Genomic DNA, 7500 nt, shown 5'->3' on the forward strand with positions numbered 1-7500 from the left:
GGCTGAAAGGTATGAAAGATGGCTGGGAGGATGGAAGGTATGAAGGCTGGCTGGAAGGATGGAAGGTATGGAGACTGGCTGGAAGGGTGGATGGCTGAAGGCTCGCGAGGCGGGAACTGACGCTGCCCTCATTAATATCTAATGTGACCTGCGTTGGCAAGCACTTCTCCGCAGCAGAGGCGAGGGGGGCACTGCTCCCTCTCTGAACACACACACACACACACACACACACACACACACACACACACACACACACACACGCGCGCACAGGACAGACGTATGTTCAAACTACGTCCAGTGACAGATATAACGATTATTGATAATTGTAATAATAACAATAATCACATGTAATAAATCTATTGACTACAATGTCATTATTCTAATTAATTAACGTACAATTGTATGTAAACTGTGCTTAAAATTTTGTGTAACTAGGAAATTGAAGCTGCGCAACGGATAATGCTCTCTCTCTCTCTCTCTCTCTCTACCTACTTGCCCACCTACCTAGCAGTCTATCTGTTGAATTATATATTTGTTTCTTTATTTAAATCAAAATAAAAAAAAGTCAAACAAAGACGTCTCCTTACAATATAGGAAACAGACAGTTCCCACAAAATCTCACAGTTAGCGAGACCCTATGAGTTATGACGTGCTCCCGCAGGATGCCAGATTGCCAGTTACCCTTGTTAACACATGGCGGCGGTTCATTGTACGTGCGTTTCTAAAAGATTCCGTGTTACGTGTAGACTCTGCTTCTTTGTAGTGTATCAGTGAGCCATGGAGACAGTGCAGGCGGGCCCGTGCGTCACCGAGGCCCCGAGGAAGGTAAGGTGCATAAATATTTCACAGTGGAGGCTTGGGGAGGGAAGGGTGACCAATGCTGTTGTCAGGCAGCGGGGTGAGTGAGGCTCCGCGTGGTGGTGCTGGCACGTGTTGGTGGTGCGGATGGGTGAGGGCATGTATGTCACCCTAAGCAACCTTGACACTCTTGGCACCCTCGTTGGCACAGGTGGTGGCGCGGACCAGTTTAGAAATGAGGACGTGAGGGCATGTCATTGGAAACGGAGAGATGTGTATAGCGAGAGAGAACGGGAAGAAAGAGAGAAAATGGACACCAGACAGGAAGGAGAAGGCCAGGTGGAGGGTGGTAGAGAAAGGGAAGGGAAGAGGGGGAGAGAGGAGAGATGGGTGGGAGGGAGGGAGGAAAGACGAGAGGGACGCGAAGAAGAGACAATGGAGCAAGGAATATGAAGCTCATCCACTCATGCTAATCTACAATTCACTAGATGTAATTACCAAGCGAATTATGCCTAATGGGGCTCAACCGCTGTGCTTATCACCAAATCCTAGTCCTTTGAGCCTGGTACAGTTCTCTTCTACACCAGTATCTGGGCGCTTCGCTAGGGATGAGAGTTAGTACTTGTTATCTGACCCCCATTTATATCGCACCGTGCAGTTTTGTTATTGGTGCTATTATCTATTTATTCATGTTTATGTAAGACAGACTCCGGTTAATATAAAGTAAAATGAAAAACGACTCACTGAAGTTACTGTTTCTTTCAGAGAATAAACTGAAAAAACAGAGAACCAGCTGGAAAACCATGGATTTTATATTATTTACAACCAAATTTTTACCATCCAAACACACTTCATACCTCCGTGCTTGAAGCTAGATACCTGCTATAGTTCATGAACATAGAAAATTAAACAATAATTTCAACAGTTCATGAATTAATTGTCATCAAAAGCACATACACTTACTCGTGGATATGTATTGCGAGAGTGTGAGGCGAGAGGACACGCGTTAGGAGAACCGAGCGTCATCTCTATGTGTGAGGCAATATAAGGACAGGCTTGGCGGAAAACACGACTGTTGCTTCATATTGAGTATTGAGATTTGCTTGTGAAATGCAATGTCAAAAATATATGGCGGATTTCAATATTGTGCGGTTATTTTTTTTATTTATTAATTTTTAGAGAGAGAGAGAGAGAGAGAGAGAGAGAGAGAGAGAGAGAGAGAGAGAGAGAATATCCAAACACATTTCTTAACTGATAAATAAACTCTAGTTTTTAATTGAAATTGAAAGAAAAAAGAACTAGACAACAGAGAGAGAGAGAGAGAGAGAGAGAGAGAGAGAGAGAGAGAGAGAGAGGTGTCAGGGAAGCAGGGACAAGTTTGGCCATCATTCGTGTCGTTGGAAGAAGACTTGGAAGCGAAAGGCACCGGACTGCTCAAGCGAGAGGAGAGATGCTATACTGTTATTGTTATTATTATTATTATTATTATTATTATTATTATTATTATTATTATTACTATTAGTGCTGCTACTTTTATTTACTTCTTTCCATCCCCTCCTCCTCGTCCTTCTCCTCCTCCTCTTCCTCTTCCTCTTCCTCTTCGTCTTCATTTTCTTCCTCCTCCTCCTCCTTTATCTATCCCCCTCACCACCACCACAACCATCATGACACATACCCACACACACACACACACACACTCTCTCTCTCTCTCTCTCTCTCTCTCTCTCTCTCTCTCTCTCTCTCTCTCTCTCTCTCTCTCTCTCTCTCTCTCTCTCTCTCTCTTTCTTCCACTCTTTCCTCCGTAAATGTTAAGTGTTGGAATGAGTTTCAAGAGTTTTAGGTTCTCCAGAGAATTTTAAGTGGCAACTGTGGGTGTTGTTGTTGTTGTTGTTGTTGTTGTTGGTGGTGGTGGTGGTAGAGATGGTGGGGATTGTGGGGGTAGTGTTGTTGGTGGTGGTGGTGGTGATGGTGGTGGTCAGTTGAGTTCCTTAGCTAACTGATGGTGTGTGCAAGATTTATTCATCGGAGTTGTGACTTGTCTGTTCAACTGTATGTCTGTCTGTGTGTTTGGTTTGTCTCTATCTATCTCTCTTTCTGTCTATCTTTCTATCTTTGTATCTATCTTTTTATCTCTCTATGTATGTATGTATGTATGTATGTATGTATGTATGTATGTATCATCAGTATCATTAGGTAAAGTAAAAGTATCTATTTTTCTTTCAATTGTACGACCAGAGAGAGAGAGAGAGAGAGAGAGAGAGAGAGAGAGAGAGAGAGAGAGAGAGAGAGAGAGAGAGAGAGAGAGAGAGAGAGAGAGAGAGAGAGAGAGAGTGTGCATGTTTGCTTCTGGTGCTTACTTCAATATAAGTAAAAAGTTAAAGAAACATTCAAGAGCAATTTCAATTTTTGGAGATAACTTGATGGTATACTTTCTCTCTCTCTCTCTCTCTCTCTCTCTCTCTCTCTCTCTCTCTCTCTCTCTCTCTCTCTCTCTCTCTCAAGTAAAGTAAGTAGAAGTAAAAAGGAGAGAGAGAGAGAGAGAGAGAGAGAGAGAGAGAGAGAGAGAGAGAGAGAGAGAAATAGTACTGGAATAAAAAAGGGTCAGATACGAAAAATTGAACTGTTAATGAATAAATGAAGAGAAAAAGAATTTGAAGTTTGTGTCTCTTTAGAAATTACGAAGAGAAGATTGAATGAATGAATGAATGAGGAAAGGAACGAGAGAAGGAAAGAAAGGAAAAAGGTGAAGGGAAAAATTTATATACAAAGAATTGCATTTAAAAAGAAAAAAAAGGAAATGACACAAAGACAAAGAGGAAGAGAACCAAGGGATAGGAATGAAAGAAGGAGAAAAAAAGAGGGGAAAGGAAGAAGTATAAAGAGAGAAAAAAAGAACAAAAAAGTAAACAGGAAGGTTATCTGAGGAAAAACATCTAATTGCTTTACTTTTTTGCGAGGAAAAAGAAGAAAGAAAGAAAGAAAGAAAGAAAGAAAGAAAGAAGAGATGGAAGGAAGGGAATTAAAAGAAATAAGAGCGAAAGGAAGGAAGGAAGCAGATGGAAAAAGGTTATGGAGGGCGGCCGATCACATAGACCAGGAGAATGGAGAGAAAGAAGTACCGTAAGAAGGAAGGACGAAGGAATGAAATAAATGCATAATAAGGAAATTAAATGATTTTACTTGGGGAAAATTAAAAAAAGCAAATATATGGAAGACAAAAAAATTCCACAGCATAATGAAAGAGAAATATAGAGAAGTAAGAAACCAGAGAGAGAGAGAGAGAGAGAGAGAGAGAGAGAGAGAGAGAGAGAGAGAGAGAGAGGGCAGTGGTTTTAACTCGTCCGCTGCCTCACTCGCCCCTCACGGACCAAGGCATCCCCGGCATTTCACGGTTCACACACACGCCGCTTTTTACACCGATAACTTGAGGACGCTTTACCGCGCCTGAAGTTTGCCGGTGATTCGAGACGCTGGGCTGCTGCAGGTGGCGGGGCAGCTGCTCCACGACACTTCTTTATGATGTCATCCTTTTAAGGACGACTTATACAGAAAGGACGACTTATACATTCTGTATGAATTTTGAAAACACACTTATACCATGTAAAAATACAGCCCTATATAAGGTATTTTTACTCTTGTACTTTTTCCAAAAATTTTCGAAATGACCGTGTAAAGGCCCAAAAATGAAGTAGACCAATTGGTGCTCTCAGCCGAGATACGGCGGACCACGCTCATCCTATATGGGATCTACGAGTATTAGACGAAATACGACGGAACATGCTCATCCCATATGAGATCTCATACTCGAGCACAGTCACCATCATTTTTAAACCAATAAATACTTACCAAATTTATAGTTCATCCATAATCACATCAGTTATACCTGAGGTAGTACCATAGAATAAATCTCTCCAAATTTGGAAATATTTGTAAGGTCCAGAATCTTTCTTCCTGAAAATTTTATTTTTATAACATGTTTTAATGTAACTGACATATATATATATATATATATATATATATATATATATATATATATATATATATATATATATATATATATATATATATATATATATATATATATATATATATATATATATATATATATATATATATATATATATATATATATATATATATATATATATATATATATATATATATATATATATATATATATATATATATATATATATATATATATATATATATATATATATATATATATATATATATATATATATATATATTCTTTACAATATCTATAAAAATTATGCCCTGCTCGCTTTTCTGTGTCTTAAGGCACAGTCACACCTCAGGGATTTGGACACACACACACACACACACACACACACACACACACACACACACACACACACACACACATATATATATATATATATATATATATATATATATATATATATATATATATATATATATATATATATATATATATATATATATATATATATATATATATATATATATATATATATATATATATATATATATATATATATATATATATTTTTTTTTACAATATCTATAAAAAATGATGCCCTGCTCACTTTTCTGTGTCTTAAGGCACAGTCACACCTCAGGGATTTGGACACATCCAGCCTGAAGTCCTTGAGAGGCATGTTTGTGGTTTCAAGGGCTTTACAGTCCCGTTTGTATAGCACATGGTGATGTCCGTGTCATAGCCAAACAGGCTCATGTAGTACCTTCTGTCCCTCGTCGGTGTCTTGTACATGTCGAAGTACTCTATGGAGACCAGGATCATGGCAGGCTTGGGGTGCTCGTAGGGTGGCAAGGGCGGCACATTGATGTCCTATCCCTTGACCCATGCTCGAGTCTTGGCTTTCTTCGCACATGGTCTGCTGTCTTCTTCTTCATTGCTTTCTTCATCATCTGTGTTGTCTGCAGGCACCACTTTACCTGCAAATAGGCTAGTATAACCGAAAGATGGACATAAAAAAATACATACATACATATATATACATAAATGCATGCCTGTTTTACTTGACAGCTGATTATACTTACCTGTTCGGTAAAGACACTGATCCACCTAATACTGATTATACTTACTAAAGACTTATACTTACCTTTTATACTCATAGATTACAATATTCATAAACTCAAAGTGATCATTTGTTATATATATATATATATATATATATATATATATATATATATATATATATATATATATATATATATATATATATATATGATCACTTTGAGTTTATGAATATTGTAATCTATGAGTATAAAAGGTAAGTATAAGTCTTTAGTAAGTATAATCAGTATTAGGTGGATCAGTGTCTTTACCGAACAGGTAAGTATAATCAGCTGTCAAGTAAAACAGGCATGCATTTATGTATTGCATAACAATGCTCTAACTTTTCCTCAGTAGTGACGTCACCGTTTAAATGCTACGCCGAGCGTGAAGGGAGATTTAATGTCCGTACTGGGTTAGGGAGTTAAAGGGCCTGACGTAAACATTGGTGACGTCATTGCTACTCACCTTTCCTTTTAAACTTGGTAGTTTCGGTGTGATGCGGACTTTCATCATCATCAGACTGCAGGAGGTCATCTAGGGTAATGGTCTAAAATGTCATCATCCATCGGCTGATTCTCTTTCACTTCAAGGTCACTGTCCTCAGGATTGTTGGAGGCGATCCACCGAGAAGCTTGCCCTTAGTCCTCGATAAGGAACACCTAAAAAATGTTTCACACCTAATCTGAAAAACAGGAAAAATATCTAAGAAATTTTTTTTATGCCTTTTTTCTATAAATGCAATAATAATGCCAGTATTTATGGAATGCATGAAAAAAAAATAAAAGAAATATATGTAGAAAAATTATTCATGGTACTATCTCACTTAAATATGCATAACTATCATTACTAAGTATGAACAAATGCACTGTAGCTGGCCAATTGTTTAAAAACCATCATTTAATTTTGAATAATCCTATTCCCATAGCGACAAAGAGAGCCCAGTTGGGATGAGTGTGGGTCGCCGAGTCCCGACGATATATCCCATTCAGAATATTCACTTTTTTACCATCAATTTTCACACACTAAAAAAAAAAAAAAAAAAAATATCACAATGATACTACCATCAGTATGTAACCAAATTATTGCCATGCAATATAATAAAAAAGTCTATATGCTTACCTCCATTAGCACCGGTGTGGCATTGGGAAGAGTGGGAACTTTTTTTGGCGACATTTTACGTTTTCATGTCTGGCGATAAACTGGTCCACTGTGAGGCTTGCCAAGCAAGCCCCTGATAACTACTGCACTCCCATCGGTCACATTCGAGAATGGAGGCGTGTCTCTAACCAACAGTAGATTGGTGGAACCAATGAGATTGAATTACGAGTTTCTCACGCCATTCAAAGTAGCAGTTATAAGTATCCCAAACGGTGTTCCTCACCGCTAAAGGGTTAAAGCGTTTAGGCGGCCACAGTTACTTTAGCTATAGTTTCTCCTAGTGTGCCCATGCAGTCAGGTTTTTTTTGGGAGATACAATTACTACATAAATACTTGCAAATGAAATCTCTATGTCAACAGCCGTGCCTCTCAATGCCCAAGTGATGATAAAAATTCCTTTCCTATCGTTCTTGCATAGTGTAATTGCGCTTACTGTTCTCTCACGTAGAATAACGAATACTGGTCCAGCAACATCGTAT

General features: G+C 38.3%; 1 long non-coding RNA gene across 1 annotated transcript in view; it reads left to right on the forward strand.

The window, feature by feature from the left end:
- Positions 1 to 690: 690 nt before the first annotated feature.
- Positions 691 to 7500, forward strand: part of LOC123518922 — a 142495-nt gene continuing 135685 nt past the window's right edge. The window contains exon 1 of the long non-coding RNA XR_006678920.1: positions 691 to 825. This is a non-coding gene — a long non-coding RNA (uncharacterized LOC123518922). The remainder of the gene's footprint in view (positions 826 to 7500) is intronic.

The sequence above is a fragment of the Portunus trituberculatus genome, chromosome 44 (genome assembly GCF_017591435.1).
Source record: "Portunus trituberculatus isolate SZX2019 chromosome 44, ASM1759143v1, whole genome shotgun sequence".
Lineage (NCBI taxonomy): Eukaryota > Metazoa > Arthropoda > Malacostraca > Decapoda > Portunidae > Portunus > Portunus trituberculatus.